Raw genomic sequence first — 23,666 nt, 5'->3', positions numbered from 1 at the left:
GGAAATGGAGAACACCAGTTTTATTTTTAGGCGCCCTCTGGTGGTGAATTTTTGGATGTTATTTTGGTAGAGTCTCACAGAGAGGAACAGCTGACTAGTACCTATAGGCGCAGGACAAAGGTATTTTTTGTGGATATATATATATATATATATATATATATATATGATTTATTTATTTTTCCAGTATATAATGGCTAGGTGATGGTAATAAGGAAGAATGTCAGACTCTTCAGGGAGTCAGGGAGATTGCTACTATTTCAGGGAGAGCTGCAACCCGCCACTTGCATGAAGTGGACTTACAAACTCCATAAAGTATCACTTTAAAAGAGCACTGTCATGAGCCAAAATAGAATACATAAAAGGGACCTTCTTAGAATATGAGTATTTTGGCCTGTGTGGTCTGAAAGTGATCCAGCTGCTCAGCCTAGACATGAGGTTCCTAAACTCTGTTCTCAAGGCACCCTAAAGCTGGCCACACACTAGACCAACTTACATCCAACCAGCAAACTAGTTGATTGGTTGGAATGAAAATCTGGTAAGGTATGAAAGCCAATGACAATCACCAATTTCCTCCCAAATGCCGGAAAATGGACAAAAACTGTTGTTTGAACAAATTGTTTAGATCAAACTTTTAACAAACTTGTCTGACGACCATTTTCATCTGTTTTCTGGCATTTAGGAGCAACTTGCTGATCATCATTTACTCCCATTCCTTACCAGATTTTCATTCCAACCAATCAACTAGTTGGATGGTTGGATGAAAGTTGGTCTAGTGTGTGGCCAGCTTAACGGTCCAGGGTTTTAAGTATATCCATAATTGAGCACAGGTGAATTAATTAGTACCCCAGTCATTTTGATTTAACCATCTGCACTCTGCCATGGATATCCTTAAAACCTGGACTGTTAGGGTGCCTTGAGGACCGTGTTTGTGAACCTCTGGCCTAGACAACAAGTGATTGTATGTCACGCAATCTGGACTTTTCCATTTATATGTGTCCAGTACCAGATTAAGGTCTATATGGGCCTGGAGCTGAATTTTTTGAAGGGCCTATTGTGTGCTGCCGCAGGAGGTGTGCTCAGCATGGTGGGGGTGTGGCTACTGATATAGCGGTGTGGTCTTCACAAGGGGTGTGGTCTGTGCCGTTCCAGGCGCCCTGCTAGCCAGATGCAGGAGCTATGGGGCTGTGACGATGCCGCCCACAGGGCTCTCTGCCCTGTGCGACGGCACCAGCCGCATCTCCCTCCTTACGGTGCTGGCTAGAAGGAATATAAATTAGTGTTAGTACAGGAGTTTAATAATTTTTATAACACATATAACAAAAAAAGTATATAGTATGGAACTCAGGGCCTGATTCAGACCCACTCGCGAGCGGCTGTCCGCTCGCAAGTGGGTCGATGTTATGCACTGAGCATGCGCACGACGGAGGGAGCTCCGTCGTGCGCATGCGCCAGACGCGACGAGCGAAGGAAAGTCCTTCACTCGTTGTGTCCGATCAAAGGGGGCGTGCTGTCAATGTTGATTGACAGCACGCCCCCTTTGGTGGGCGTGCCGGGGGCGTGCCTCCCTGACGGGGGCGTTCCCACGGGAACGCCTCCCGTCAGAAGCCGGCCCACTGACATCACTAGTGATGTCAGTGGGAGTGATTTTGGCTCTGATAGAGCCAAAATCACTCCGGAGCTTGCGGTTGAAAACCTCAACCGCAGGCTCCGGCTCGCAAATTCGATGGTCGCGATGGTCTCGACCATCGCGGCCATCACAAAGCACGCTCGTATAGCCTGTGGGTGGTGACCCACAGCTATACGAGCGTCCAGGAGGACGCTCCATGAAAATGGAGCCCGGCCCTCATTCAGAGCGTGCGCTCTGCTCAGAGCGTACGGCTCTGAATGAGGGCCTCAATCCCAAGTATTTAATTAGGGTTGCCAAATTATCCCTTTAATTTGGGACACATACAAATTACACAGGTTCTGTGGCTGACTGACTTTTCACCTGGTTTTACTCAGCCACAGAACCTGTGTAAGTCACGTGTCCAGAATTAAAGAGATGATATGGCAAGCATAACAATATACAGTATATGTGTGTATGCGTGTGCTTGAAAAACTGGAAAACCTCAGCGATTAAATGCACAAACATATCTTCAACAATTCAATAGTAAATCATATAATACAAATGTGAAGACATTCCCTTCTTTAAAAAGTGTGGCCACCATCTTCAAGGATCCAGTCCAGGATCAAAATCTAGAAACAACAAAAGAGGACAATATGCCAAATAGTGCAGTATGCAACTGACAATGTGTGTATGTTAGTCCTAACTAGGGGTGAGCGGGTTCGGATTTCTGAAATCCGAACCCCCCCGAGCCCCCCCGATCCGAGTCCGATCCGAGTCAGGCTCGACTTTTCCCACCTGACTCGGATTCTGAAATCGAGGCAAAACGTCATCATCCCGCCTTCCGAGTCTCACGGGTTTTGGATCCTATATAAGGTACCTGCGTCGGCGCCATTTTCTCACTCGGCTGTGGACAGTGAAGAGAGAGGGTGGGAGTTAGGGCTGTGTAGAGTAGTGTAGTGTTGTGCTGTGCTGTGCTGCGCTGTGCTGCTGTTGTCCACTACTCCAAACTCCAAAGTCCATAGGGGCTGGCTGTGTTGTGCTGTGCTGCTGTTGTTAATAGGGGCTGTGTCCACTACTTCAAAGTCCATAGGGGCTGGCTGGACTGTGTTGTGCAGTCAGTTCTCCATAGGGGCTGTGTCCACTCCAAAGTCCTGTGCAGTGTCTCAGTCCTAAAGGGGTGCTGTAGTGTTGTCCAGGGGGTGCTCTGTCCATCAGGGGTGCTCCCCCCAAGTGCTAAAAAAATAATATTTTTTGTGTGTTTGTGAATTGTGTGCGCAGTAGCCGCACGTGCATCAACAAAGTAGTGCCAAGCGTGCGCCTGTGTCATAAGTAAAGGGCCGGCTGGCTTGACCATTAAAGGGTGCTGTAACCCCCAAAGTACACTCCAGTCCAAATAAAAAAAAAAATTATTTTCTGTGTTTGTGAATTGTGTGCACAGTAGCTGCACGTGCATCAACAAAGTAGTGCCAAGCGTGCGCCTGTGTCATAAGTAAAGGGCCGGCTGGCTTGACCGTTAAAGGGTGCTGTAACCCCCAAAGTACACTCCAGTCCAAACCAAAAAAAAAATTATTTTCTGCGTTTGTGAATTGTGTGCGCAGTAGCCGCACGTGCATCAACAAAGGAGCAGCGCCAAGCGTGCGCCTGTGTCCCATAAGTAAAGAGCCGGCTGGCTCATTTCTTAAAGGCTGGTGTAACCCACAAAGTGCACTACTCTCCAGCAAAAATAAAAAAATATTTTCTGTGTTTAGCCGCACGTATATATCAAATCGATATAACATAAATGGAGGACCAAACTTTCTCCGATAAAAATAAAATAGAGAAAGATCAAGAACCACTTCCTCCTAGTGCTGAAGCTGCTGCCACTAGTCATGACATAGACGATAACATGCCATCAACGTCGTCTGCCAAGGCCGATGCCCAATGTCATAATAGAGGGCACATACAATCCCAAATGACAAAGTTCAGGAAAATGACCTTGAAAAAAACATTTAAATCAGCTGAAGAGAAACGTAAACTTGCCAATATGCCATTTACGACACGGAGTGGCAAGGAACGGCTAAGGTCGATCCCTAGTATGTTCATGACTAGTGGTTCATCTTCACATGATGATGGAAGCCCTCCTCCCACTAAAAAAATCAAAAGAGTTAAGCTGGCAAAAGCACAGCGAAGAACTGTGCTTTCTAAGAAGATATCACAAATCCCCAAGGAGAGTCCAAGTGTGGTGGTGGTTGCGATGGCTGACCTTCCCAGCACTGGACGGGAAGAGGTGGCTCTTTCCACCATTTGCACGCCCCCTGCAAGTGCTGAAAGGAGCACCCACAGTCCACTTGCTGATATGCAAATTGAAGATGTCAACTTGCTGATATGCAAATTGAAGATGTCACTGTTGAAGTACAACAGGATGAGGATACTGGTGTAGCTGGCGCTGAGGAGGAAGTTGGCGAGGAGGATTCTGATGGTAATGTGGTTTGTTTAAATCAGGCTCCGGGGGAGACAGTTGTTGTCCGTGGGATGAAAAAGCCCATCACGGTCATGCCTGAGCAGAAGACCAAACATTCCACCTCTTTGGTCTGGCAATATTTCTATCCAAATCCGGACAACAACTGTCTTGCAATATGTACCTTATGTAAAGGTGGAATAAGTAGGGGTAGGGACGTTAACCACCTAGGAACATCCTCCCTTATACGGCACCTGCAGCGCATTCATAATAAGTTACTGTCAAGTTCAGAAACTTTGGCTAAGACCGTAAGCAGTCCAGGGACACCTAAATCCCGTTGTCCTGTTGTATCCAAGCGCCTGCAAACCACACCGTCAACTCCCTCCTCGTCAATTTCCTCCTTAGTCAGGATCGGAAGTAGTCCTGCAGGCCATGTCACTGGCATGACTGACTCTCCTATCCGGGATTCCTCCGGAGGATCCTGCATTGCTACGCCTCCTGCTGCCGCTGCTGCTGTTGCTGCTGCTGGGAGTCGTTCATCATCCCAGAGAGGAAGTAGGAACACCACTACTTTTACTAAACATTTTACCCTCCAACAGTCCTTAGCGAGGAGGATGAAGTACGACAGCAGTCATCCTGAAGCAAAATGTATAACTGAGGCCTTGACTGCTATGTTGGTGTTAGACGTGCGTCCGGTATCCGCCATTAGTGCAGTGGGATTTAGACAATTGCTGGAGGTAGTGTGTCCCCGGTTCCAAATCCCGTCTAGATTCCACTTCACTAGGCAGGCGATACCGAGACTGTACAGAAACATCAGAAAGTGTCCTCAGTGTCCTGAAAAATGCCGTTGTACCCAATGTCCACTTAACCACGGACATGTGGACAAGTGGAACAGGGCAGACTAAAGACTATATGACTGTGACAGCCCACTGGGTAGATGTATCACCTTATGCAGCAACAGCAGCAGCGTCACCAGTAGCAGCATCTCAGAAATGCCAGCTCGTTCCAAGGCAGGCTACGCTGTGTATCACTGGTTTCAGTAAGAGGCACACCGCCGACAACCTCTTAGAGAAACTGAGGGAAATCATCGCCCAGTGGCTTACCCCACTTAGACTCTCCTGGGGATTTGTGATATCTGACAACGCCACCAATATTGTGCGGGCATTACATCTGGGCAAATTCCAGCACGTCCCATGTTTTGCTCACATAATAAACTTGGTGGTGCAGAATTTTCTGAAAAGCGACAGGGGCGTGCAGGAGACGCTTTGGGTGGCCCGAAAAATTTCTGCCCACTTTCGCCATTCAGCGACTGCGTGCCGAAGACTGGAGCGCCAGCAAACACTCTTGAACCTGCCCCGCCATCACCTGAAGCAAGAGGTTGTGATGCGGTGGAACTCAACCCTCTATATGCTTCAGAGGATGGAGGAGCAGCAAAAGGCCATTCAAGCCTATACATCCACCTATGACATAGGCAAAGGAGGGGGTATGCACCTGACTCAAGCGCAGTGGAGAATGATTTCCGTGTTGTGCAAGGTTCTCCAGCCCTTCGAACTTGCCACACGTGAAGTCAGTTCAGACACTGCCAGCTTGAGTCAGGTCATTCCCCTCATCAGGCTTTTGCAGAAGCAGCTGGAGAAAGTGAAGGAGGAGCTAAGACGGAGCGATTCCGCTCGGCATGTGGGACTTGTGGATGAAGCCCTTCATTCGCTTTGCCAGGATTCCAGGGTGGTCAATCTGTTGAAATCAGACCACTACATTTTGGCCACCGTGCTCGATCCTAGGTTTAAAGCCTATGTGGTGTCTCTCTTTCGGGCCGACACAAGCCTGCAGAGGTGCAAAGACCTGCTGGTGAACACACTGTCAGCTGAAGCGGAACGTGACACGTCAACAGCTCCTTCTTCATTTTCTCCCGCAACTGGGGCTGCCAGGAAAAATCTTAGGTATCCTAAGCAACCCGCTGGCGGTGATGCAGGGCAGGCAGGACCAAGTTTGGACATCTGGTCTGGACTGAAGGACCTGGCAACAATTTCTGACATGTCTACTGTCACTGCATATGATACTGTCACCATTGACAGAATGGTGGAGGATTACCTCGGTGACAGCATCCAAGTAGGCATGTCAGACAGTCCATACCTGTACTGGCAGGAAAAAGAGGCAATTTGGAGGCCCCTGTACAAACTGGCTCTATTTTACCTGAGTTGCCCCCCCTCCAGTGTGTACTCCGAAAGAGTGTTTAGTGCAGCCGGGAACCTTGTCAGCGAAAGGCGTAGGAGGTTGCTTCCACAGAATGTGGAGAAGATGATGTTCATCAAAATGAATTATCAGCTCTTCCAGGGAGACCAGCCTCCAGAACGTACAGAGGGACCTGTGGTGGTGGATTCAAGTGGGGACGAGTTAATACTTTGTGAGGATGAGGATGTACACACTGAAGAGGGTGAGGAATCGGTGGATGAGGAGGATGAGGATGACATCTTGCCTCCGTAGAGCCAGTTTGTGCAGGGACAATTTAATTGCCAGCTTGTTTTGTGTGGGCCCAAACAAACCAATCATTTCAGCCACCGTTGTGTGGCAGACCCTGGCGCTGAAATGATTGATTTGTTAAAGTGTGCATGTCCTGTTTATACAACATAATCCCAAGGACAATTCCATCTTGCACCTCTTTTTTTTCTTTGCATTATGTACAGTTTGGGGCCTAGTTTTTCAAACTGCCATCCTGTCTGCCACTGCAGTATCACGCCTAGATGGGTCACGTGTTTGTGCCGCCCACTTGTGTCGCTTAGCATAGTCATCCAGCTACCTCGGTGCAACCTTTTGGACATAAAAACACTATTGTGAGGTGTGAGGTGTTCAGAATAGACTGGAAATGAGTGGAAATTAAGGTTATTGAGGTTAATAATAGCATAGGAGCAGAAAAACCTACAAATTCTGTGATTTTAGCTGTTTTTATGCTTTTTTTCAAAAAAATACAGATCCAAAACACAAAACCCAGAACCCAAAACACGGAAGGGTGGTTTTGGCAAAACCAATCCAGATCCAAAACACGAAGAAAGATCCAGATCCAAAGCCAAAACACAAAACACGAAAAGTGGCCGGTGCACACCCCTAGTCCTAACATACTAGTCCATAACACTGCAGGCTATATCCTGATTTCATGCTTATATAAATATATATTTAGAGCATGAAATTAGGAAATAGCCTGCAGTGTTATGAGGACACACACATAGTTGAATATATACATATATATTAGGGGTGTGCACCGGCCACTTTTCGTGTTTTGTGTTTTGGTTTTGGATCTGGATCTTTCTTCGTGTTTTGGATCTGGATTGGTTTTGCCAAAACCACCCTTCCGTGTTTTGGGTTCTGGGTTTTGTGTTTTGGATCTGTATTTTTTTTTTAAAAAGCATAAAAACAGCTAAAATCACAGAATTTGTTGGTTTCTCTTCTCCTATGCTATTATTAACCTCAATAACCTTAATTTCCACTCATTTCCAGTCTATTCTGAACACCTCACACCTCACAATAGTGTTTTCATGTCCAAAAGGTTGCACCGAGGTAGCTGGATGACTATGCTAAGCGACACGAGTGGGCGGCACAAACACGTGACCCATCTAGGAGTGACACTGCAGTGGCAGACAGGATGGCAGTTAGAAAAACTAGGCCCCAAACTGTACATAATGCAAAGAAAAAAAAGAAGTGCAAGATGGAATTGTCCTTGGGCCCTCCCACCCACCCTTATGTTGTATAAACAGGACATGCACACTTTAACAAATCAATCATTTCAGCGCCAGGGTCTGCCACACAACTGTGGCTGAAATGATTGGTTCGTTTGGGCCCCCACAAAACAAGCTGGCAATTAATGTGTCCCTGCACAAACTGGCTCTACGGAGGCAAGATGTCATCCTCATCCTCCTCATCCACCGATTCCTCACCCTCTTCAGTGTGTACATCCTCATCCTCACAAAGTATTAACTCGTCCCCACTTGAATCCACCACCACAAGTCCCTCTGTACCTTCTGGAGGCTGGTCTCCCTGGAAGAGCTGATAATTCATTTTGATGAACATCATCTTCTCCACATTCTGTGGAAGCAACCTCCTACGCCTTTCGCTGACAAGGTTCCCGGCTGCACTAAACACTCTTTCGGAGTACACACTGGAGGGGGGGCAACTCAGGTAAAATAGAGCCAGCTTGTACAGGGGCCTCCAAATTGCCTCTTTTTCCTGCCAGTACAGGTATGGACTGTCTGACATGCCTACTTGGATGATGTCACCGATGTAATCCTCCACCATTCTGTCAATGGTGACAGTATCATATGCAGTGACAGTAGACATGTCAGAAATTGTTGCCAGGTCCTTCAGTCCGGACCAGATGTCCAAACTTGGTCCTGCCTGCCCTGCATCACCGCCAGCGGGTTGCTTAGGATACCTAAGTTTTTTCCTGGCAGCCCCAGTTGCGGGAGAAAATGAAGAAGGAGCCGTTGACGTGTCACGTTCCGCTTCAGCTGACAGTGTGTTCACCAGCAGGTCTTTGCACCTCTGCAGGCTTGTGTCGGCCGGAAAGAGAGACACCACATAGGCTTTAAACCTAGGATCAAGCACGGTGGCCAAAATGTAGTGGTCTGATTTCAACAGATTGACCACCCTGGAATCCTGGCAAAGCGAATGAAGGGCTTCATCCACAAGTCCCACATGCCGAGCGGAATCGCTCCGTCTTAGCTCCTCCTTCACTTTCTCCAGCTGCTTCTGCAAAAGCCTGATGAGGGGAATGACCTGACTCAAGCTGGCTGTGTCTGAACTGACTTCACGTGTGGCAAGTTCGAAGGGCTGGAGAACCTTGCACAACACGGAAATCATTCTCCACTGCGCTTGAGTCAGGTGCATACCCCCTCCTTTGCCTATGTCATAGGTGGATGTATAGGCTTGTATGGCCTTTTGCTGCTCCTCCATCCTCTGAAGCATATAGAGGGTTGAGTTCCACCGTGTCACAACCTCTTGCTTCAGGTGATGGCGGGGCAGGTTCAAGAGTGTTTGCTGGCGCTCCAGTCTTCGGCACGCAGTCGCTGAATGGCGAAAGTGGCCAGAAATTTTTCGGGCCACCCAAAGCGTCTCCTGCACGCCCCTGTCGCTTTTCAGAAAATTCTGCACCACCAAGTTTATTGTGTGAGCAAAACATGGGACGTGCTGGAATTTGCCCAGATGTAATGCCCGCACAATATTGGTGGCGTTGTCAGATATCACAAATCCCCAGGAGAGTCTAAGTGGGGTAAGCCACTGGGCGATGATTTCCCTCAGTTTCTCTAAGAGGTTGTCGGCGGTGTGCCTCTTACTGAAACCGGTGATACACAGCGTAGCCTGCCTTGTAACGAGCTGGCGTTTCTGAGATGCTGCTACTGGTGACGCTGCTGCTGTTGCTGCGTAAGGTGATACATCTACCCAGTGGGCTGTCAGTCATATAGTCCTTAGTCTGCCCTGTTCCACTTGTCCACATGTCCGTGGTTAAGTGGACATTGTGTACAACGGCATTTTTCAGGACACTGAGGACACTTTTTCTGACGTTTCTGTACAGTCTCGGTATCGCCTGCCTAGTGAAGTGGAATCTAGACGGGATTTGGAACCGGGGACACACTACCTCCATCAATTGTCTAAATCCCACTGCACTAATGGCGGATACCGGACGCACGTCTAACACCAACATAGCAGTCAAGGCCTCAGTTATACGTTTTGCTTCAGGATGACTGCTGTCGTACTTCATCCTCCTCGCTAAGGACTGTTGGAGGGTCAATTGTTTAGTAAAAGTAGTGGTGTTCCTACTTCCTCTCTGGGATGATGAACGACTCCCAGCAGCAGCAACAGCAGCAGCGGCAGCAGGAGGCGTAGCAATGCAGGATCCTCCGGAGGAATCCCGGATAGGAGAGTCAGTCATGCCAGTGACATGGCCTGCAGGACTACTTCCGATCCTGACTAAGGAGGAAATTGACGAGGAGGGAGTTGACGGTGTGGTTTGCAGGCGCTTGGATACAACAGGACAACGGGATTTAGGTGTCCCTGGACTGCTTACGGTCTTAGCCAAAGTTTCTGAACTTGACAGTAACTTTTTATGAACGCGCTGCAGGTGCCGTATAAGGGAGGATGTTCCTAGGTGGTTGACGTCCCTACCCCTACTTATTTCACCTTTACATATGGTACATATGGCAAGACAGTTGTTGTCCGGATTTGGATAGAAATATTGCCAGACCAAAGAGGTGGAATGTTTGGTCTTCTGCCCAGGCATGACCGTGATGGGCTTTTTCATCCCACGGACAACAACTGTCTCCCCCGGAGCCTGATTTAAACAAACCACATCACCATCAGAATCCTCCTCGCCAACTTCCTCCTCAGCGCCAGCTACACCAGTATCCTCATCCTGTTGTACTTCAACAGTGACATCTTCAATTTGCATATCAGCAAGTGGACTGTGGGTGCTCCTTTCAGCACTTGCAGGGGGCGTGCAAATGGTGGAAAGAGCCACCTCTTCCCGTCCAGTGCTGGGAAGGTCAGGCATCGCAACCACCACCACACTTGGACTCTCCTTGGGGATTTGTGATATCTTCTTAGAAAGCACAGTTCTTCGCTGTGCTTTTGCCAGCTTAACTCTTTTGATTTTTTTAGTGGGAGGAGGGCTTCCATCGTCATGTGAAGCTGAACCACTAGTCATGAACATACTAGGGATCGACCTTAGCCGTTCCTTGCCACTCCGTGTCGTAAATGGCATATTGGCAAGTTTACGTTTCTCTTCAGCTGATTTAAATGTCTTTTTCAAGGTCATTTTCCTGAACTTTGCCATTTGGGATTGTATGTGCCCTCTACTATGACATTGGGCATCGGCCTTGGCAGACGACGTTGATGGCATGTTATCGTCTATGTCATGACTAGTGGCAGCAGCTTCAGCACTAGGAGGAAGTGGTTCTTGATCTTTCTCTATTTTATTTTTATCAGAGAAAGTTTGGTCCTCCATTTATGTTATATCGATTTGATATATACGTGCGGCTAAACACAGAAAATAATTTTTTTTTTTGGTTTGGACTGGAGTGTACTTTGTGGGTTACAGCACCCTTTAACGGTCAAGCCAGCCGGCCCTTTACTTATGACACAGGCGCACGCTTGGCACTACTTTGTTGATGCACGTGCGGCTACTGCGCACACAATTCACAAACACAGAAAATAATTTTTTTTTGGTTTGGACTGGAGTGTACTTTCGGGGGTTACAGCACCCTTTAACGGTCAAGCCAGCCGGCCCTTTACTTATGACACAGGCGCACGCTTGGCACTACTTTGTTGATGCACGTGCGGCTACTGCGCACACAATTCACAAACACAGAAAATAATTTTTTTTTGGTTTGGACTGGAGTGTACTTTCGGGGGTTACAGCACCCTTTAACGGTCAAGCCAGCCGGCCCTTTACTTATGACACAGGCGCACGCTTGGCACTACTTTGTTGATGCACGTGCGGCTACTGCGCACACAATTCACAAACACAGAAAATATATTATTTTTTTTGCACTTGGGGGGAGCACCCCTGATGGACAGAGCACCCCCTGGACAACACTACAGCACTCCTTTAGGACTGGGACACTGCACAGGACTTTGGAGTGGACACAGCCCCTATGGAGAACTGACTGCACAACACAGTCCAGCCAGCCCCTATGGACTTTGAAGTAGTGGACACAGCCCCTATTAACAACAGCAGCACAACACAGCCAGCCCCTATGGACTTTGAAGTAGTGGACAACAGCAGCACTACACTACACTACACTACACAGCCCTAACTCCCACCCTCCCTCTTCACTGTCCACAGCCGAGTGAGAAAATGGCGCCGACGCGGGTACCTTATATAGGATCCAAAACCCGCGAGACTCGGAAGGCGGGATGATGACGTTTTGCCTCGATTTCAGATCCGAGTCAGGCGGGAAAAGTCGAGCCTGATTCGGATCGGACTTGGATCGGGGGGGCTCGGGGGGGTTCGGATTTCAGAAATCCGAACCCGCTCACCCCTAATATATATATATATATATATATATATATACACATATGTGTATATATTATAAATATATATATATAGAGAATATATGTATTATTAAAACCGTATCAGTCCCCCAGCCTACCCTGCATATCATTATCACACAACTGGAGTAACAGCGTCTGCAGTACTGGAACCTCACCTCAGTCAGGAGAGTCAATCTGCAGAGCTACCTGTGAGTGACTGCTGTGCTGTACTGGTCCGGCTAGAACAGCAACAGCGCAGTGGATGTCGGGGCGGCGCCTTTGTTACGTCACAGGTGTTTGTATGCGGCGCGCGGAGAGAGAAGCCTTCCACTGTGCTGCCATAACATCACGTGTAACCACTACATGCTGGCGGCGGCTGTTGATCTGCCGCGGCCGGGCCGAGGGGGTGCTTAGCGGCTCATAGTCGGGCATGGGTGTGGGCTGCATTGGATACCCCCTGGCGGGCTGCTGTGACAGGGAATTTTCCTGTTTACAGCAGCACAGCACATGCTGTGGGCCTATTTTGATGGGTGGGCCTGGAGCTGGAGCTCCATCCGCCCCATTATTAGTCCGGCCCTGTATGTGTGCCCCAAATGGAAAATCACCTCTTACTTGAGTTAATTACTTCCAAACCACATGATGGCCCTTTTAGAGCAGCACCTAGTATCTTCTCTTTTGTGAATCTTTTTGGTCTTGTTAAAAAAAAACACACTTGTAAATCATGTACACAGTGTTCTACACTCATATATACCTGTATTAATGTACCTTCCAAGTGCCCGGCTAGCTCAGTCGGTAGAGCATGAGACTCTTAATCTCAGGGTCGTGGGTTCGAGCCCCACGTTGGGCGGCTTCTTTTTGTGTGTAAACTCCAACATATGGTGCATACACAATGTCAGATCTGAACGATAACGATTTTAAAAATCGTTCAATCGTTTATATCTGAAAGAAAATCTGACATGTGAACCTGCAACGATGAACGATGCGCGTTCCCGCTTGTCAGATAACGATATCTGATGTGTTTGCAGTCAGATTTGGACGATTCCATTCATTTTAATAGTCTAAAATCGTTCAAATCATTGGTCAAAACGCTCAATCGTTCATCTGACTTATCTGTATGGTAAGTATGCACCAATACAGATTGGTATATTTGTCAGATATACTCAATGTCAACCTTGATGTTATGTAGACATTCAGATATATGGTCATATTGTCCCTAAAGCTAACCCTTATGACAATGTCGATATTTTGCAGGTTTCATCATTAATAATGTTGACAATTTAACCATGTCAACATCATCAATCTCGACAGCAGAAGGTTTGATATTGATGAATGGTGATATCTTAAATAACAACGTAGTGACCTTATCATTGTGTATGTGCAAGGTGCCCCTAAATTCTGCAGCGGAGGTAAACACTGTTTTAAATCATACAATCCCACATAAAACCAAGTACAGGAGGAGCAGACGTGAGGAGGGTAGAGAGGGCTCTGCTTTGGAGAGCTTACTGTCTATCACTTATTAATGACGGTTTATCTATTGTCCTTTTTGTTGACATTTTAATGTTAAAAATGACAAACATCAGCCATTTGTCATGATATTGGGACTGCAGTTAACAAATCTTTTATTTCTGGTTGAAACAGAGATTTAGCAGCCAGAAAGCTGCTTAGTTTGGGATTTATCAACTTTTGCAAATTTAAATGGTCTTGAGAATATTAGCGTTCCCGCTAGGCTGTTTTAGCGGGGTGCGGCGCCCTGCCCTCCTTCTGGAGGGCAAAATGCACCCTGCCCTCCAGGAGGAGGGCAGAAAGCGCCCTGCCCTCACAGCCTGCGGGTGCCGTTCTCACCCGCGGGACGCAGTGTCCCGCGGGTGGAGAAACATGCGGTGATCCGGTCACCGCCAGAGAATAGACGCCGGGCGCATGCGACCGGGATCTATTCTCCCTTTCTGCAGCGCTTGGGGGCTGCCCGGCATGTCCGTAAGCGCCGGGCACGCCCCCAAGTATGACGAAAAGGGGACGCGTCTTATAGACACGCCCCCGTTTCATGACCACGCCCCCTTTTCGGACGCGCGCACCGAAGGCGCGCGAATAACATTGCCCTCTCTAGCTCCGGCGCCCTACCTGCAGCCGGAGCTAGAGTTAACACTAGAATATTAAACAGAAAGCTTGCACATGTGGAATAATTTTATTTTTACTATTATTATTTTTTTACTATTATTGGATAAAATAATTCCAATCCCATGGCGGATAGGTACAATATCTAAACTGTGGGACATTTGTACATGTAAACTGTAAAAAATACAGTAAATAAATATGAACAAACTAGTAAAGTACAGATTATTATTATTATTATTATTATTATGATGATGTTTGTCCATTAGAGTTATAAGACTGAATTTACATACTTGGCAAACTTCAAAGGCACTTTAAAAAAAAAAAAAAACTATTCGCCCAACGTGGGGCTCGAACCCACGACCCTGAGATTAAGAGTCTCATGCTCTACCGACTGAGCTAGCCGGGCAAGTGCATGGTGGTCTCTAGTTCAAAAAGTTACACAGAATCTGGGGCTTTGTTTTGAATCCAGGCTGATGCAGGGACTATAGACAAATATGAATGAACCACAACCTACACTGCTTTCTCACTGGCCCCTCCTACACCGGCAGCAATGCAGATCAGCTTTACAGTGAATGTTAAGCAGGGTTGCCTACCTTTAACATTCTCTTCCCGGGAGAAGCCCGGGTAAGAGATGCAGCAGGGGGCCGACGGGGGCGGGGCTTGACGGTTTGCGTCATTAAACCCCGCCCCCTCACGGTAAAATGACGCGATTGGGCACAATTTACATAGGGGCGGGGCCAAATGCTGTGATTCATGCAGAATCACAGCTTAAGCCCCGCCCCCTTCACGGAGACCCGCAATTGCCGCAGGTATTCTCCTAATTGTGCCCACTTCACTAGGAAGTGGGCAGAATGCGGGAGAAATGCCTACCCTTCCGGGGGTGCGGGGGGTTACCCGAAAAATCGGGAGCCTCCCACGAAAACCGGGAGGGTAGGCATGTATGATGTTAAGGTGTGTACACACTGGGCAATAGAGGAGCGACTTTACGATTACAAAATTTTAATTGCACAATCGTTCATCTTTCTGTGCAGTGGGATAATATACCTACACTGAACGATATGTTGTTTAGTGCAGGCACCCTGTCACGGCTTGGCGTGCGCTTGGACCCGGAGTGGAGTCGGATGAGGAATGAGGACTTGTTTGCTGGTACTTGAAGGCAGCCGGCCTTAGGGGAGTATGACTCATGAAGCAGTGGCACACGACGGGATCAGAACCAGGCTGCGAGACACTGGCGGAACTTAGAGACCCGGGGTAGGCTGGGTATAGCAGGTAGACGGGATCAGGAGACAGGTAGTAACAGGAGCAAACTGCACTGGCAACTAAAGAGCCTCTGGACAGCCCTTTAGTACCCTCAGGTAGTGCAGGATTGGTTGCTAGCCTCCCCAGCCCAGACTGAACCTGATTGGCCAGAAACGACATGTGACCCAAATCCAAGATGGCCGCGCCCAGTGGTCACAGCATGGAAGCTCTGCCAGTCTCAGCCCCTCTCATCTGCCTCCAGATGGAAGCCCTTGGTCTGCGGAGACTCACAGCACCCAGCGCTATTCTCCAGGAACCTGCACCTCTGCTGGAAACACCATGCCACAGCGCCCGGAGCGGTAGGCGCCGCGATCTCAGCAGCCTGTCACCCCTGGTCGTGACACACCCTCCATCATCCCCGAACATGAACAACCTGTCGTTATCGGCAGGTTGGCCTGCATGTTCAGGCGATGATTGTTGTCGAAAACGACCAGCGGGAGCGTGCATCACTGGTCGTTTTCAACATTATACTGCACGATTACTGAACGATTAATGAGCGATTGAACAATTATGATGTCGTAATTGTTCAATCGCTCATTTTAATCGCCCAGTGTGTTCGCACCTTTACTTACAACCTCTGTGAAGGGCTCAGTTAAAGAAATATTAGAATTAACACTTTTTTGACCTTTAAGAAGCTATCAAATGTCTACCTACAATGTTTAATGTTTCATAATTTAAATGTTCAAAACTAAATTTTATAATTATGTAAATTCATGTTAATGTATATTATTTAATAGGCAAATGTTGCTTAACACAAGAATTTTTGAGTTAAAATATTTTTTTATTTAAGATGCCTAAAGTATTGGATGCCCATGATCAGGTTTGACTTATAGACAGATATAATAGTAATTCCTTGGAACGGAGGTACATTTTCATGGTAATGAAGTTTGATGTAATATAGTATACATGTAATCACTATTATTATCAATAAATATTTTCAGCCATTGTAATGCATGGACATAAAACATTGGCTTCCTATAGTTAAATATATATTTAAGCACAGATCAATAGGTCTATACTGTATATGTAGGGGCAGTGCTCATATAAGTGTGGGGCATGGTGTTGGAAATGGAGACAAACTTTTGGGAAAAAACAAGAGTGAGATCACCGGCTATTGTGATAATCCCAGGTTGATTAGCTTATGGCTGATGCCTCTATTGGGATGGGTTGCGGAGGCTGAGGAAATATAAATTAGTTTGACCCTGGGTCTGTCTAGTACAGTGGTGTCAAACTCGGGCGGCGGGCCATCCAGCTGCAGTGGAACTACACATCCCAGCATGCACTGCAAGAGGTTTGCTATTAGGGCATGCTAAAACTGTGGCAGGGTATGCTGGGTTGTATAGTTCCACTGCAGCTGGATGGCCTGAGATTGACACCACTGGTCTAGTAAGAAGCTGCCTTTTATGCCACTATGATTAAGAGTAAAAACATTTTCACATTAAAAAAATGAAAATAAAATAATTACATTTTATTTGAATGAAAACCAATCCAAAACCCTTGGTCATCACTTACATCATTTTGTCATTCATATCAAGTGGGCTGGTTTTATTTTATTATAAGTTTGTAGAGTTGTTTTTTCACTTAGTGAATCAAAAAATAAAACAGCAGAAAATAAGATTGTAATTTCCATATTTATATTTGTACTATATTATTGTCCTTATACTTCCATTATTGCTGCAGCAACCCCATAGGAAATGGTAGATGAGCATAGCTTTGTAAATGGGGATAGGATTGCACAATTCTCAAGTGGCTTTTTTCTTTCATTACTTTAGCTTCATGAATTATTGACTTTACATGTGTACAAATTAGTCAATGCAGAATTTATGACCTATCACCTGAACAGAAGCCCGGATAGCTCAGTCGGTAGAGCATCAGACTTTTAATCTGAGGGTCCAGGGTTCAAGTCCCTGTTTGGGCGCTCTTTTTTTAATTTAATGTTCTTTGCCAATAATAATCTTTATGAGGCTTGCTAATATATATGGCTTGCTTATAGAGCTACTTTTAGTTAATATGGTACCATTCTGCTTCTCAGGAAGAGGTGACAAAAGGGGAAATGTATATTGATAGGGCCAATAGTTAAAACTCCCTCAATGAAAAGAAGATGTAGGACTTGGCCTCAGAAGTAGAGATGTGCTCCGACCCTCGTGTTTTGGTTTTGGATCTGGATCCCCCCTGGTTTTGGATCTGGATTGGTCTTGCCAAAACCTCACCTCTGTGTTTTGTTTTCATGTTGTGGTTTTGGATCTGGATTTTTTCCTACAGTATAATTTGTTCCTACAGTATAATTAACCTCAATAACATTTATTTCCAGTAATTTCCAATCAATTTTGACCACCTCACAATAATATTTGCTTCATTAGTTAAGGCCAAAAGGTTGCATCCAGCTAGCTCACTGACTAAGCTAAGTGACATAGTGGGCGGCACTAACATTTCAGCTTCTAATTTCCAACACGGATACAGGACCTCATTCAGAGCTGCTCGCAACATGCGAGCGCTCACTCTGAATGAGGGTGGCCGCATCTAAACAATGATCCGGCCTCCTGGCCGCTCGCTAGGATGTGGGTTACCACCCACTGCCTTAACGAGCGACCAGGATGGTCGCGATGGTCAAGACCATCGCGGCTTGCGATGAGACCCTTGTGGTAGGGTCTCGTCTGCAGCAAGCCCCAGAGAGCTTTTGGCTCTAATAGAGCCGGAAGCTCTCCCACTGACATCACTGGTGATGTCAGTGCAGCCGCCCACAAACGGCAAGTGTTCGCTTGGGAATGCCTCCGTTTGTGAAACCACCCCCCCACCACGCCTACAAAACGGGGCAAGCTGTCGATCAACATTGACAGCCGCCCCTTTTGTAGTGAGCCATGGAGAGAGAGAATTTCTCTCTCGCTCTGGGGCTTGCGCACATGCAGTGCGGCCGCTGCACGTGCGCACAGCCAAACATCGACCCGCTTGCGAGCGCTCAGGCGCTTGCGAGCGAGTCTGAATGAGACCCACAGTGTGTTGTACAGTGAGGGTTGGATACACCAATAGTGCACTTACTGTGACAGCAGTGTCGGCAGAGCGGGGTTGCTGACGGTGTCCTCAGTACATGGAATGGCAGTGCTGTGGTGCTGGCAGTGTCCTCAGTGAAGGGTACCAGTGATGTCGGCAGTGCGGGAGTGCCAGCGGTGTCCTCAGTACAGGTTTGCTGACTGTGTCAGCAGTGCAGGGGTGCCAGCGGTGTCTTTAGTGTAGGTTTGCTGGCTGTGTCGGCAGTGCGGGTGTTGCTGGCGGTGTCCTCAGTACATGGAATGGCAGTGCTGTGGTGCTGGCAGTGTTCTCACTGAAGGGTACCGGCAGTGTCGGCAGAGCGGGGGTGCCAGCAGTATCCTCAGTGCAGGTTTGCTGACTGTCGGCAGTGCAGGGGCGGTCTCTATGCAGGGTGCCGGCAGAGTGGGGGTGCCAGCGGTGTCCTCAGTGTGGGAGTGTCGGTAGTGTGGGGGTCGCTGACGGTGTCCTCAGTACGTGGCGCAGCAGTGCAGGGGTGCCAGCAGTGTCGGCAGCGATGGTGTCGGTAGCTGCCAGTGGGAGTGCTAGCGGTGTCAGCAGTGGGGGTGCGGTGGTGTCAGGCGACGGGGGATGGCGGGCACCATCTTCTTCTTCAGTGTTCATTTTCAATGGGCTTAACGCTGAGAAAGCTGAAAGTTGGCTGAGAGAGCCGTGACAGATGGCTCTTTCAGCCAATCAGCGTTAAGCCCACTCAATACAAAACCTCACGACCCGACAGCAGGGTCGCGAGGTTTTGCCGCGGGTGAGGGATATGGGGCAGGCAGGGAGATCCGAGCGTCGCTCGGATCTCCCCGGATCCCTGAAATTTGGGTGGGTTTGGATCTCTAAGATCCGAACCCGCTCATCTCAGCTCAGACGTGCTTAGAACTTCCTTAGCACTGAAGTGAGGAAAAACTTAGGACGGAAAGTACTACGCATCACATCCATGACACGGTACATCCCTCCTGTCTTTGGGTACATACCGCGGGAGATGGAAGTTCCAGCCCCTAAGAAGTAATGCAATGGTTATCACCAGACAATACCCTATGCTGCAGAACTCCAGAGATGGCGGCTTATAATGCACAGATCTCCCACAACATGGGTTCAACAAATTCAGGGGTCATGGGCGTATCTATAATGGGTGCAGGGTGTCTGTGTCCAGAAGGGCCCACACAGCATTTACTGCACCCATTACTTTATAATTACCTATCTGGAGTCTGGTGCTGCAGAAATCAACGAAAATTTACGTGGTCGCCATTTTCTCAAAGATTTGCTAATGCGCAGTAGGGAAATAACTAGGAAAAAGGTGCGGCCAGTGCCAGAGTCTACTCTGCATTCTTCCAGTGAGGATGGGGCACACAGATGCTGCACACAGCCCTCCTCTCTTAAACTGCCCCTGTCAGGGAAACCCCCATTTGATGTGGTTGGTTAAGAATACTTACCTAAATATGTCCAGCAGGCTCTTTTTCATCCCTCTAAAGCAGTTTGGTGCGTTACATGAAATGAACTTCTAACAGGGCAGCAACAGAATGACGGACAGCTTGGAGAATTTGCTGTACAGATATTCTGTGAGGAAAGTGGATTCCTACAGTGATGTCACAAGAAGTCCAGGTGCCTTCACACTCAGCCTTTTGCTCTTTGGTTCAGTCAGGGTAAAAGGGAGAACAAAAGTTATATGGGTTTTCTTTGCAGAACTCTTATGCCAAAACCATGCTGATTAGTTTCCCTTTGAACGTAACAAGTGCTTTGGTAATAGAAACAAAGTTGCGTTATGTAATTTGGAAATGGCCACGATGATAATGTATGGAAATTAGAAATAGACAGGTCACTGTCTGTCTGTATATGCGGTAGAGACACACGGACTCTAAAGACTAAAGGTGCGTATCCACTACACGAGTGGAACAACTGTATACCATTACAACATCATACTGTGCAGGGGATAATGTGCCCACACTGAATGATATATCGTTCAGTGCAGGCACCCTCCCTCATCCCTGAACATGCACAAGCTGTCGATATCGACAGGTTGGCCTGCATGTTCAGGCAATGACAAATGCCAACAACGACCAGCGGGAACGCACATCGCTGGTCGTTGGCGACATTTTTCTGCACGATTAATGAGCGATTGAGCGATAACAATGTCTTAATCGTTGAATCGCTAACTTTTCTCATCTCTGGATATGCGCCTTAACAATCAAGACCGGTGACAAGAAGGTACTGAAGGGCACCTACCCTGCCCTGAGATTCTAAGTGGCCCTGAAATTTAAAGGGCCCCAAACACCCTGAGCATTACAGACACCTGACAAATGCAGGGAATAATAATGAGTGACTCATTGTAACACTTTAACCCCCTCGCAATAGACGCAGGATGAAACCTCCATCATAAGTGGGGCTCTGTTTAAATAAGTCACCAGAATTAAGCTATATACTGATCGTCAAAGTGCATGGCATATTGGTCATCAGAATGGGGGGTTTCCATTGTATAGTGATTTCCAGATTTGCACTTGTATTGTACACTAAACATCAGAATGGTGCACTGCATTGTGAAGCTAAGCTTTAGGATCTGTAAAGCTGGGCACACACTAAACGAAGTGCGTACCAAGCGATGTCGTCGACGATCCCAACACCGACAGGCCGACATATCGGGCGGTCCATACACACTGGGCGATCTGGTGTCCGCCCGCCCGATATGCTGACCCCCCCCCCACCCCCGCATAGTGCTGCATAGGATTGTCAGCCGCATTGCCTGATCTTACATGCAGTACATAAGAGCAGGCGATGAGACTCACAAACCCACGGAAGCACACACTGCACAATGTAGTGCATACACACTAAACATTTTTTAACAATTTGTCGTTCCGATGTGCCAAAATCGTCCAAATCATTAAAGATATCGTAGGGTATGGGGGCCTTAAGTAACACATAGGAGAACTATATAGGGTTCTAAGATGGACAGTGCAATTAATAAAGGGAATAGAATGGTTTAAATATAAAGAGAGGTACGGAAAGAAGATGCCTTAGAGTTTACCTATTCAATATGTGTAATGGTCAATATGAAAGGTCTGATTCTGATTAATAATGATGAGACTCATATTACTGCCACTCTTTCTTACTCTGTTTACAGAATTAAGCTCAGGGAGAGCAGACATGCAGTCTAAGGGGCCTTATCAGCTTAGACTGCTGAAAGTGAACGCAGATTTCGGATGGACAGGAATCTGCGCAGACGCCATACCCGTACTGCACATGTGATCGCACGCAAAGCAGCAGCAGATTGTCAGTGATTGACAGTCTGTTGCCGTTTGTGGGCGGGGAGGGGGCAGCAATGGCTTCAGTTTCTCAAGACAGAGGCGTGTCACTGCCGGTGGGGGGAGGGAAGAAGCCAAGAGTTGGGATCATAAACAGTTACAGTCTGCAGACAGCGAGATAAAAATCAGTTTATTCCATTAGCAGGAGAGCTTCAGCTTTACCCGTCCTACTGAAGCTGTTAATGCTGTTTGGTGCTTGTGACTGCTCTACCTTTGTATGTCAAAAGGTCTTTCCTATCTAAGTTCTTGATCTTTGATAGCAAATTCCCCAGAAATTGTGGGTAATAGGTCTCTGGTGAGAAACTATCTTTGCACTGTGTACCTTTGTCCTAGCAGTTCTTTTGGTAGTGGTAAAAGTGTACTATGCTGACTAATTTCAGAAAAAAAGTTTGGATAAAGATATTATATATTATATTGTAGCTCAATTTCTGTAGGCAACTCTTATGTCTACTACTAATAACCTGAATAACCCTATCATAGCAGCACACAGTTAAAGAGGATAATACCAATTTAATTTGTAGATGGGGCTTATAGCCTAATACAATTCGGGAAGTAGTTATTATCCTGGCTGTTGGGATGACAGTGCCAGAATCCCGACACCAGTCAGAATCCCGGCGCCAGCATCCAGACAGTAAGTATTGGGGTTAGGAACTAGGATGGGGGTCTAGGTTTCATGGGACGAAGGTTAGGTTTAGGCACTGGGGGGGGGGGAGGGTTAGGCTGTGGGGAGGGAGGGGAAGGAGGGTATACTTACCTCATTTTGTCGGGATTGTGACCCTGTCAGGAAGCCGGCTTCAGGATTCTGACCCATACCCAACCCTACAATTCTTAGGTAAGTCTTACTAATAGTTATATGCTGCATTCTTTTCCTGCACAAGTCCCCAGTACAGCTGGCGGGATACCTTTTCATGGATCTAGCATTCTTTCTGTAGAAAAGTACTTGTGTTCATTTGTCTTCCTCCATTGGGTCACAGTGTCTTCTATTGTTCTACAAATCATTTTATTTAAAAAAAAATAACCTTCCTATGTTTTAATAAAACTTTGACTCCTTGTTTCTAAAAGTAAAGTTTGGAAAACCCTGCGGGTTAATAGCATTAGGAATTGGATAGTTTTTTGCAGAATCTTGAATTAGGAGATAGCAGTTCCAAAAGGATACAAGCCTACTGTACATCTTATCATATTTGGAATCCGGTTTCAAGTCTCTGAGGAAGTGGGGAATAGATAAGTTTGTTGAAAATACGTCAAGCAAAACCAATTTTTTAAACCAAGTTTTTAAAAGGTTGAGAAAAAAGAAAATGATGGAAAAGTACTGCAATGAGAAATGGCTACCGGGAAGGATTTAATAAAGATTTAGTCTGTAAAGCTGGGTACACACTAGGTCGACCTATCTGACATTTGGTAAGTGTATACACACATACCAATTTATCTGCCCGATGGGCCGGGCTTGAGAGCTCAAATGAGCAGGCATTTAAATCGCCCTCCCAGGTGAGCTGTCAATCACCGCCGGGTGCGGCACCATGTGTACGGGCGATCGGATATGTCTGTGAACGATGTCGTTCACAGACATATCTGCTGTACACACCCGGCGATATATATCTATCAGTGTGTACCCAGCTTAAGGGACTGATGGAGGGACTTACCTAGTTTCTTAAATGCTGTGTGTGAGAGCATGTTGTGGGATATGTTTATTTGTAAAATGTGTTTTAAATATATCCCTCAACAAATTACAAACACCCTAGGATGCCTTCTGGGCTAAACCCAAAAGCTGTAACTCTTTTCTGAGTTACTACCAGTAAAGCTACGGCCATCCCCACTACTGATGGCAAATTTGGAGTCCTGTTCATGTAAAAAAAAAATTGTAAGT

The 23,666-nt window shown here is 47.0% G+C and overlaps 1 protein-coding gene and 3 non-coding genes across 4 annotated transcripts in view; 2 read left to right on the top strand and 2 right to left on the bottom strand.

Moving 5' to 3' along the window:
- The window catches only part of LOC148483112 (hepatic lectin-like), a 78,492-nt gene that overhangs the window by 29,762 nt on the left and 25,064 nt on the right, over nt 1-23,666 (bottom strand). The gene's annotated exons all lie outside the window — the stretch shown is intronic.
- TRNAK-CUU (transfer RNA lysine (anticodon CUU)) lies at nt 12,837-12,909 on the top strand. Its single transcript has one exon. It is a non-coding gene; the product is annotated as a tRNA-Lys (tRNA).
- TRNAK-CUU (transfer RNA lysine (anticodon CUU)) lies at nt 14,508-14,580 on the bottom strand. The gene has a single exon. It is a non-coding gene; the product is annotated as a tRNA-Lys (tRNA).
- On the top strand, nt 17,319-17,391 carry TRNAK-UUU (transfer RNA lysine (anticodon UUU)). Its single transcript has one exon. It is a non-coding gene; the product is annotated as a tRNA-Lys (tRNA).

Source organism: Taudactylus pleione, unplaced genomic scaffold (genome assembly GCF_031769625.1).
Source record: "Taudactylus pleione unplaced genomic scaffold, aTauple2 ptg000551l, whole genome shotgun sequence".
Classification (NCBI taxonomy): domain Eukaryota; kingdom Metazoa; phylum Chordata; class Amphibia; order Anura; family Myobatrachidae; genus Taudactylus; species Taudactylus pleione.
Note: the sequence above shows the minus strand (reverse complement) of the source record. Positions and strands in the feature narration are given on the sequence as shown.